Consider the following 11837-nt stretch of genomic DNA (forward strand, 5'->3'; position numbering starts at 1 on the left):
GTCTAGATTGTGGAATTACTAGTGATATCTTTTTTAAGTTTATTTACTTATTTTTGAGACACACAGAGCCAACATGAGTGGGGTAGGGGCAAAGAGAGGAAGAGACAGAGAATCCCAAGCAGGCTCCTCACTGTCAGCTTGGAGCCCAATGTGGGGCTTGAACTCACAAAACCATGAGATCATGACCTGAGCCGAAACCAAGAGTTGGACACTTAACTGACTGAACCACCCAGGCACCCCACTAGTGATATTTTATTTACTTTCTTTACATATTTCTATATTTCTGACTTTTTCTATGTTTACTCATTAATCAGAAAAAAAAGGGTTTAAATACAACTAAGATCAGTTGTCACCAAGACTGTGTCCTGTGTCTTCCTTCTTTCTGTAAATGTTACCCTTTTTCTTCTCACAGAATGTCTTCATAATGGTATTGGGACTATACCATTAATAAAACTAATTTAAGCAAAGGAAACCATTAATAAAATGAAAAGACAACATACTGAATGGGAAAAGATATTTCCAAATGATATGTCCAATAAGGGTTTAATATCCAAAATATATAAAGAACTTATACAACTCAATACCAAAAAAAAAAAAATCCAATTAAAAAATGGGCAGAAGACCTGAATAGACATTTCTGTAAAGAAGACATCCAGATGGCCAACAGACACATGAAAAGATGTTCAACATCACTCATCATCAGGGAAATGCAAATCAAAACCACAATGAGTTACTGCCTCACGTGAGTCAGAATGGCTAGTATCAAAAATACAAGAAACAAGTGTTGGCAAGGATTTGGAGCAAAAGAGACCCTCATGCACTGTTGATAGGAATTTAAATTGTTACAACCACTGTGGAAAACAGTATTGATATTCCTTAAAAAATTAAAAACAGAAATACCATATGATCCAGTAATTCCACTACTAGGTATTTACCCCAAATAAATGAAAACACAAATTCAAATAAACCCTTCTGTTTATTGCAGCATTATGTACAGTAGCCAAGATATTGAAGCCACCCAAATATTCATCAATAAGTGAATGGATAAAAAAGATAAGGTATATACATATGGAATATTACTTGGCCATAAAAAAGAATGAGATCTTGTCATGTGTGACATCACGGATGGACCTAGAGGATATTATACTAAGTGAAATAAGTCAGACCAAGAAAGACAAATACCATATGATTTCACTTACATGTGGCTATAAAAAACAAAACAAATGAACAACAACAACAAAAAACAGAAACAGACTCATAAATACACAGAATACACTGGTAATTGTACGGGGGAATGGGAAAAATATGTTTAAGAAGTACAAACTTCTAGTTATAAAATAAATACATCATGGAGATGAAAAGGGCAGCATAGGGAATATAGTCAATAATACTGTAGTAACACTGTATGGTGACCCATTGTAGCTACACTTGTGTGGTGAGCATTGAGTAGTGTATAGAATTGTGGAATCAATATGTTGTATGCCTGAAACTAATGTAACTGTGTGCCAACTATACTTCAGCTAAGAAAAAAAAAAACTAATGAGAACTTGTTTCTATGTATTCCATTTCATTTGGCTTATATTTTTACTCTTTGGTAACCCCCTTTACAGTGTGACCTACCTAAGAGGAAGAGCTGTGTTATCTTAGTTCAAGTTTTTATTATATGCGCAAGGCACTGTGACTTGCATACAGTGAGCACTCATTAAATATTTGTTGATACTAAGATTCTGCCATATGAAAACTTTCTGGGCAACTGGGTTGAACTCCAATGAAATAATTGCAGAAAATAGTAGGAATAACAACACTCCCAGATACATGCACTGAGGCAATTCCACACAACGGTCATGAAATAGTTCAATAAGCTTGTTGCAAACGCCTTGAAAATAAAACTGTATTCCATGTAGCAGCAGATTTAGATCAGACTCTGGTACACAAGATCTGATTTAAGGCAAAAGAATGAAAGTGTGTTTGAAATCGAGCCTAGGCAAAGTGATTATGGAAACGTAGTGAAATGTGCTTAATATTTCCTCGGAGGCCGTAACAACTCCTCTGCCAAATCAACGAATCCTGTTATCCTGTCTCTTGAGGGACTAAATGATTGAGTAACAGGCTACAGATGTGAAATCTTTAAGCTTGTTTTCTGTTTGAGGGACCTGTCAGGCACTGTGTAATGTGATGCGCTCCCCTGGTCTCTGTAAGGTCCTCAGAGAGGCCAACCCCAAGGAGAACACTGCAATCACCTGCAAGCTGTAAGAATGGCTGATCCCTGATTCTCACCACAGACCCCCTCCCTGGCTTCTGATTTCATTGACCTAGTGTGGAGCCTGAGCCTTCAGAGTTTTAACAACTCTCCAGGTGACTCTAATACGCAGCCCAAAGTGAGGAGCGCTCCGTGAGCATCTCTTGGAAGTTTAATGCATTTTTTTCTATCTATAGATTGTCCTAAACAGATACACCTACTCTCCTCGGACTCGAGTGAAATCACCCCGGTTGGATCATGGTTGGCCTGGAATTGTAAAGAGAACTCCTTTTTCACCTTAGGGCTTCATTTCCAGCTTAATGGTGCTTTCCAAAACATGATTCTCCCTCTCAAGAAAAACGTGCCTTTACTGCATAGAGTGTTAACCTGTTCTATGGAGGCAAAAGAGTTGGGGATGAATAGTGTGCTAATGAAAAAATAGGGAAAAAATGTAAATAAATACTGTTGAGTGTGGAGACTGTTTTTCCTGCCTCCTATTCAACAATTTCACAGATTCTCATCTGTGACAACTGGATTTTAGAATCCCTTGTTTGAAAAAAAGCATGATATAAAAGGTATTACAAATTTTAGAAGTTGTAAAAAAGCATGAACGTCTTTATTAATCCAAGTAAGATCTACATTTGTGGGGGGAGAAGCAAATGTGTGCAAGTCTCATTCTAATTATTTAGCTTTCAGAGAGTATTCAGCACATGTGAGGATTCACGGACTCTTCGCAATGATTCTGTGTTTCCTTCTGGGTTCATTCATCAAAGACTGGGATTACTATTATCTGGCATCTGTACATGGCAATATCTAGATTTGTCCACCTCACCGTGTCTAAGACATTTATTGCCGTATTACCTGGCCCATGGTGGTCCCAAAGTCTGGAAGGTCATCCTTATCCCTGCTGCCAGATCCCAGAGCTATTTGGTCATTATGACCTTTTTTTTTTTTAAACGCTACTGAAGAAGCTTTCACTGATCAGTTTTTATTCTTGGCCTGGGAGCAGTAAAAGTGATACTCAAGCCGTAAGTAGTTGGTCCTTAACTATCCTTTCTAACTACAAACCGTGTCAGTAACATTACATTTCCTGTTGGCCATTGGGGAGTGAGAGAACTATCAGAGCAGTCATTTATATGATGAAATATAACTATCTTGTTGAGCAAAATACAGCAATGGGAAGTTAAATAAACCTTCAGTGTGTTAAATAAACCTAAGCTTGAAGGAGGTTTGCTTGTTAACGTAAAAAGCTGATCAAATCTGTGACACTGATGAAAATCAAGGGCAAAATTGCCATATGAAAGGTTTGAGAGCAAAGACAGCACCGTTTCTTTAAATGTTATTAATCATGGCATATGTAAAATAGAAATTGTCTTGGTTCCATCTTCATAAGCTATGGGCATTCTCATAATACCTCTTATTCTTATCTTTCTTTCTCTACAAAGTGTGTACTTTCTGTTGTTAGGAAATGTACAATTTGCATTTGGATCAATGCCTAATTACACATAACTCTTACTTTCATGTAACTTTTTTAAAGCTTACAGTCTAGGGAATAACTATACACCACATCTCAATTTTTTAAATAACTCCAGTAACTCATCTCTACTCATGCAGTTCCAGTGACCGCCTAGTTAAAAATTACATTCTTATTAGCCCTAGGAAAATCCCATTTCACTAGCAAAATTGTTCTGACTATTTTGTCTTCCACACAATAGGGTACCACTAAGGTGTGTTCCCCATTCAAACCTAAATGGAACCTTGGATTCTCCCATTTTCCTCACTCCCTTGGACTTTCTGAAGTGTATTTATGCTACGGAGATTAAGTGCACTGGAGTTATAAAACTGATCTGAGGTGGTAAGAATTTTGAAATAGTCAAAAGCCCTTTTTGCTCATTATTTGTGTTTGTTACACCCTGTTTGCACTTGATGAGAAATACAGAAATAAAAATTATGAGCCCCAGATCTTGGGTGTTGCCTAGATAAAATTATAAATAAAACCATAGGCACACGTTTCAAAGGTATTAATTAGAAACTTTAAGTTGGGGCGCCTGGGTGGCGCAGTCGGTTAAGCGTCCGACTTCAGCCAGGTCACGATCTCGCGGCCCGTGAGTTCGAGCCCCGCGTCATGCTCTGGGCTGATGGCTCAGAGCCTGGAGCCTGTTTCCGATTCTGTGTCTCCCTCTCTCTCTGCCCCTCGCCTGTTCATGCTGTGTCTCTCTCTGTCCCAAAAATAAATAAATGTTGAAAAAAAAAATTTAAAAAAAAAAAAAAAAGAAACTTTAAGTGAAGGAATTGTCACAAGTGATTTTGAGAGTGTAAAGCACTGAATTAGCCATCATTCTACTTAAAAAGAAAATGGAGACAATAAGAAAATATTTACATACTTTTATGTAAAAAAATTCAGTTACATCTATGTTTATTCATGGCCAGTTTTTGTCAAGTCTGTTTACTGTTAGAGGGGAATTTTTTCCTCCCTTCTAGCTGTCCTTCCGTGGGGACTGAGTAAATTGGAAGAACACCTGGACTCTCTTTGCCTTTTTACTGACCTAACCCTGGGTGAGGTAAGGGACTTATCTGACTGGTAACTTGAGAAGAACTGCTCTTTGTTCCTTTTGAAGCAAACCTGCCCACAAGTTCTCTTCTGTTTTCTGTGCCATGAAACTTACCCAGAAGTCCCCTCCAGATGGAGACAGTTACTCTGGTCTAGTTGCCTGTGATGGGATGGATAATTCTGATTATTTAGCTGTTAAGTATCATGAAACTCATTTGGCTCCCATGCACCCTCCCTTTATCAATAGTGAAGGTGATATACTGGCCTCATTTGTTGCTTTCCTCCCCCCCCCCCCCGATTTATTCAAAACTCATATGGAGACAAGGAATAAAAAACACGAGGATTTTTGCTGAATAGTAAAGAACTTAGCTTTACTTGTAAGCTTGCTTTTATCTTTTCAAAGAACTTTTGGCCTGCTACCCATTAATCTACTTCTGTGTGACAAACCACTGCAAAATTTGGTGGCTAAAATGATTTATTATTATTTCTCATGATTCTTTGCATTGACTGGTCTTAGGCAGTTCTTAGCTAGCATTTCTCCTATGGCTGCAGTCAAAGGGTGGCTGGGGCTGGATTCAGTTGATGGCGTTCAGGACTAGATGTCTAAAATGACTCATAAGTCTCGAACTTCAGCTGAAATATCAACATTAGGTCTCTTTCTCCGTGCAGTCTTTCTGCATGGCCAGCTAGGGCTTCCTCACACAAGAGGGAATGGGAGTTTCCTGGTAGTTGGGCTTCTTTTTTGAGGATGGCTTCTCCCAGCATTTGTGTTTCAAGAGAGCAAGACAGATGGTGTAAAGCTTCTTGTGACGTAGGCTTAGAAGTCATGAAGCATCATTTCCACTCCAATCTACAGAGTATGCAGGACCAGTCTTGATCCGGTATAGGAGGGATTAGCAAGGACACCAATTCCTGAAGACTGGATACACTGGGTATGAGGGGTTGGCCACAACCTATCATATCAAAAATATGAATATACGTTATAGAAAACTATATTTATTAGGATGAATATTAGAAATAGCTGTATTTGTTTACTTAAAGTTGTAATTACTTATAGAAAACTACAATCTCAACAATCTTACAATAATTAAATGCTAAAAAAATAATAAATGCTGATTATTATTTCATTCAATGTAATACAATTTATCCATTAGGTTTAAAAGATTATAATTTTTTTTTCCATTTTGAGAACCAAACGAAAGAAATTCTCCCTTAATATGCTTTTTTTAAAACAATTTTGCAAGTTGAATTTTAGAGCACAGCATCAAATCTATTTCTTCCACAGCAGGAAAACCTTAAAAATGTGAAATGCTTACATGACCACAAGGAGATGATAATAAGGTTGTAATTCTCTAGAGTCAGGTATGTGGGAAAAGGAATCCAGAGGAGAGTGTGCGGTAGAATCTTGAAAGACTAGATGGTGTTCCCAAAGCCTGTTTTGGGTAAGAAAAGAGCACACAATTCTAGTCTAATCTTAACACTAGAAAGTCATCCAATTCCAGGTTGCATGGAACAGATTTCCAAAGCATAGCGCAATTTCTGGGAAGGACTGAGAGAAAAGGCATGATCCCATAGAGCAACCGATTTAAGACCAGTAAACAGGGACAAAGCAGGGAGTAGGTTTTCAGTACTGGAATTTATTGCAAGAGTATGCATGTCATGATCTTATAGAAAGCACCTAATAAAAGCGACTGTAATATATAAAGCACTAAGTATTAGTGGTTTTTCATAAAGGAACTTAATTTTTCACTTAACTTTTAGATGGATGTTTCTGATTGATGAGTGTCTCTCCTTCACGCAGTGATTCAGAAACCCATACTCTTTCCATCTTAAGACTGTCAGTTATATCATGAGGATTTCAAGGTTGTCATGCCCATCTGAACACAGCAGCTAAGAGAGGGAGAGTTGAATGCAGGGATTATGAATAAGATATTTTCATATACCAGGGATGGAAGTGACACACATAACTTCAATCACACTCCTCTGGCCAGAACCCAGTAGCATGACCGAAGCTAACTAGGAAATGGAACATTAGCCATGACAGAGACGATGGGGAATGTGATCTAGCTGTGTGCCAGGAGGAGGAAAACAGGGCTATGGTGAGTGGTTTGCTGGTCTTTGCCACACTCAGGAATTGGAATTTGAGAAAGAATTAGAGAGGGTTGGTACTGACTGTAAAGAGCCCTTGATTTTGGTATTCTTATGTTTCCTCTTGCTCTTTGGCAAGAAGAGTCCCAGAATCTTGGGAAGGGCTAAATGAACAAGGAGGTGTAGTGACCCAGTCTTACAGCTTTAAAAGATAAAAGATTGCCATGAAGGGACATTGCATCTACAAGATCTAATTTTGACCAATACTGATTCTACTACTCAAAAGAATCGGAATGACAGATGACCTAGAAAGCCTAGAGAGGGATCAAGCAAGCATTGCTAAAGAAGTACGTAATAGTGAATATGGGCTCAAAATATTGGCAACAACAAAAGAAATAGTTGCTCATAGAGACAATGCCATGTTCATAAGAAAATTGAAATCTGGAGTGCTGTCTCTCTTAAGGACATTATAAAGAAATTTTTTCCAAAACCTAGAAAGTTTCCACTTCAGTAATGTTCTTAGTGAAGACACACAATGCTGGTTGACTTACGAGCATTTATTTCATTTTGACCACCCAGGTCTGCCTTGATTTTGCTACCAGCAAAATAAAAAGTCATTACTGAAATAAGACTTAATCGTTCATTTCATTCCATCAGCCTTAAGACTTAAATAACAAATTTCTCAGGGTGTCCAGGTGGCTCAGTAGATAAAGCATCTCACTCTTGATTTTGGCTCAGGTCATGATCTCACAGTTCGTGAACTGGAGCCCTGCATTGGGCTCTGCACTGAGGGTGTGGACCCTGCTTGGGATTCTCTCTCCCTCTCTCTCTCTGCCCCCCTCCTCTCAAAATAAATAAACTTTAAAATATATATAACAAATTTTTCTGTAACCTCCCCTTTTCTATTTTTAAGCATATAGGCATTTTTATTTTTGTTCTATATTTACTGTATTCCTTGGTTTTAAGGCATTGAAAAATGTCTACATTTTCCATGTTCTGTCATTTGCTTTGGTAAAATAAACTTCCTATGACTTGGGCTGATCCCTGCATACAGGAAGCACAGTGGAACCACAGGCAGTGTTACAACTGGATTTTCAAAGTGCCTTTAGCCTGACTAAGCAGCATCCACACTTCTCAGAGCAAAGTGTGAGAACCCACTTCGGCAACCTCTTAATAAGGCAGTCATCAACCTGTGAACCCCACAATGAAGTAACAATATGGAGAGGACATATTCCTTTTGAGACATCCAAAATGACAGCTGGTGATTTTCTTAACCAGTGTTCATCTAATTCATTTCCTAAGCAGTGTGGCTTTGCAGCACACTTTCATGAGGGAGGAAATGGTTGCTTAATTGCCCAGAAGAATTTCCTGGAGATGCTTGAGTAGTAACAACTTGTCTTCCTCTGCCCAGGATCCATGAATAACAAAACAATTGAAACCAAAAGTCAGACTGAAAATATTACAGTGGCATCTCTAGTCAAAATAAAGCATGACATTGAAATAATTATTTGAATAAATCACACCTCGCCCCCCATCCATGAAATACCCATAATTTTCATAGCTCAGTTTGAAGCTCTCTAGTACTTGAAAATAAAATGTAATTTAATAATTTTCTTCACTTTATGTGTGAACACATTCAGCCAAGGGAATACGACGCCAAGAAATGTCCCACCTGCTCTACTCAGGTATCTCCCATCACAATCTGTGTATCCTTTTCCTTAGAGGCAACTTTCTGCCCTGAAAAGATTTCTGGATTAGGGGTTAGACTACTTGGGTTCGCAATGTCCTTCTGTCCTTAGCTATCACTTTGTTTACGGAAAAGTCACTCCCTTTCTCTGGTTCTCAACTATAAAGTGAGGAGGCTGAGGTAGCCTGGACTTCTAAGTAATTCTATGATTCTGTAATTCTGTATTTTATTTTCCAGTGAAAGAAAAAAGCGCATAAATGTGAGCTTCAATGAAGCATCTAGCATGTAGGTGTCCATTTTAAAACCTGGGTTGTTGACCTTAAATTCCCTTTGGTTGAGTCTGTCCAAAATTCATTGCAAAATCTATTTCTTTTTAATTATTATCATATAACAATGGTAGACTTTTCTAAAATCTGTTATCTGCTTTTGCAGAAACTTTTCCTCTCTGCATAGAGTTAACTGGGTAATGTTGACTCAGCAAGTGAGTTTTACCATAATTCAGTTAATGCTTATATATATGTGTGTGTGTGTGTGTGTGTGTGTATATAATTAAAGTATTTAATAAAGTAAGGTAAAGATTTGGAAAGGATCATGAAATATTCAATTTTATCAACTGCTTTAGCATTCTGTCATGTAGGCAAGCTGTCTGGTGATCAAGTATGATTAGAAAATGTGCTCCCTTTTGCCAATTATGTCTTCAGACTAAATCTTCAGTCTATTTTTTCCACCCCCCAGAGGCTGCTCCCACCAGTTCTATCAGTGTATATTCACACTCTTCTTTCAGAGAAATCCAGAATTGGTCTCCTTGAGCATATTCTTAAGGATGGTGGCCAGAAGAAATGACACATATATATCGAGACAGAAATGACTGAGGTATGAATTTGAATTGAAACAAGAAAAAAAAATGAATTTTTAGAGCACATAGCAACGTTTTAATTTATTCCAGAGTGAATCATCTTATTTTACCAAGGCATGGTGTGGCTTTTAATAAATGTAGTAACCCTCTCAAAATGAATAGATCACCTGCCACTTTTCCTGTGATTTAGAATGAGGAAGATGAGCTGGCTCATGATAAATGCATGTTTAACAGTAAGTGACAACAGTGTTATCTCACTGTGTGCGAATGAGGTCACCTTTCAGATGTACCACAGTCAGGAGCTTCATTCCACATATCAACGCAATATTGGCTTCTTGGTAAAGAAAGTTAAGCTAAGAGAATTTTTCTGCAATTTCAAAGGTATAAAGTGATGATGGTAATAGCAGCACATTTAATAGAAATTATGTTTGAAGCCCAGAAACCTGACTTTCCTCAGGAAGTAATGGCTCCTGAGTTCCCAGCATTGTAGTAGATGTTTTATATATATTATTTCTAATCTTCACAAAAATGTTCAAGCTATAAATTAATCCCACTTTATAGTTGCTGGAACTGGCACTTAGAATGTTTAAATTTCTTCGATGTCCCATAGGTAGTAAATGATTGAACCAGGATTTATATCCAGAACTTCCCAACTCCAAAATCTTTCACTTCTTCAGGTCACTTCTCCACCTGTATTGCCTCTAAAGGTAGCCACCAGGCATAGGTGGCTTGTGGGTATTTTAAATGTGACTTGTCCAAAGTGAAATTTTAAAAACTTAGCACTAAAATAATGTAAAATATCTCATTAACAGTGCTTTGTCTGAATGTTTGTGTCCCTCCAAAATAAACATGTTGAAATCTTAAGGCCCAGTGTGATGGTATTTGAAGGGTAGAGCCCTCAGGAGTAGGATTAGTGTCCTTATTAAAGAGACCCCACAGAACTTTCATGCCCCTTCCATTAAGAGAAGATACAAGAAGTTTGCAACTCAGAAGAAGGCCTTTGCCAACCTGATCTCAGACTTCTAACCTTTAGAACTATGAGAAATAAATGTCTATTGTTTGTAAGTCACCCAATCTGTGGTATTTTGTTGCAGCAGCCCAGAAAAAAAAGATAAATCATTTTCTGTTGATTAACTGTTGAAATAATAATATTTGGGGCATTTAGGTTAAATAAAATATATGACTAAAATTCATTCCATATTGTTTTAATGTAGTTACTAGAAAATTGAAAATTACATAATGGCATTTGTAGCTCACATTATATTATCATGAACAGCATTGCTCTATACAACATTACCTTTTATAAAGATCCATAACACAGATCATATCTTTACCACTATAATCTCACAAGTTTGGGGGAAAGCCTAAAATAGTGCTTAGAAATATTTATTGAAATTAGAAATTTCTTCCTAATAACATCTGTTAATAACAGACTCTTAATTAACTCAAGGAATTCAAATTAGCTTAGTAAGTGTAGTCATTACTCTTTAAATTATCTTAAGGCAAGGATCTAGAACTATTAGCCATTGAAGTTCATTTCTAAATAATCTGATCCACACTGGTAAACTAAATACCATTAAAAAAACAGATATATCTCTGTTCCCTGAAGACTTACTGTAAAAAATAATAATAAAATAGAAAAGGAATGAAAAAGATTAATGCCACCTGATAGAGAAATTGCCCAAGATCCATGGGAACTTCAACTCAATGAATCTGTAGCAAATGTATGTTGGCTTTGAGGCCAATGTTACTAGATTCTTCTTAAAGTAGTATCCATGAAAAAATTCAGTCCCAAACATAACATGAGTAATCTTTGCTTGAATAGGAATGAATCTGAAAAATGGTCATATTTGAAGCAATGTCACAGAAATCTTTACCAACATATCTCACCTTCCTACCTTCTCCTAATACTGTGAAAGGAAACACCTTTCACACGCTATAAGACTAAACCAGACTTCTTAATCAGACTTCTTTCCCCTAATAATAAGTTACATTTTTGCCAACCTGGGCAGTTGCTTTATCTGTGAGCTTAGGTTTCCAGGCTCAGAGACAGACCCATGGCTTATGTTACTGCCTGGTTCCTCTGTTCACAATTATCTATCTGTTCATTTGGAATTATGTTTTGATAATCTACATTGTGCCTGGTACTATTGTACGTGCTTGGGACGTACCTGTAGAAAACAAAATAGTCTTCCCAATCCTCCTGGAATTTTAAGAGTTATATTGTAAGGACCTATTGGTATGGATTATAAACACCACGGAAGATTTCAAAATCCCAGGGCTACTAGAAAAATCAGAGTTTTAAAAGAAGTGCATAATATCATCAATCAGCTGGGTTTATAGCTATTCAACTGATACTGAGCTAAGCTTTTTATATGTATTATCTCATATAATAATGGATGTTAAGTGATGAGTG

The sequence above is a fragment of the Prionailurus bengalensis genome, chromosome B1, assembly GCF_016509475.1.
Source record: "Prionailurus bengalensis isolate Pbe53 chromosome B1, Fcat_Pben_1.1_paternal_pri, whole genome shotgun sequence".
Taxonomy (NCBI): domain Eukaryota; kingdom Metazoa; phylum Chordata; class Mammalia; order Carnivora; family Felidae; genus Prionailurus; species Prionailurus bengalensis.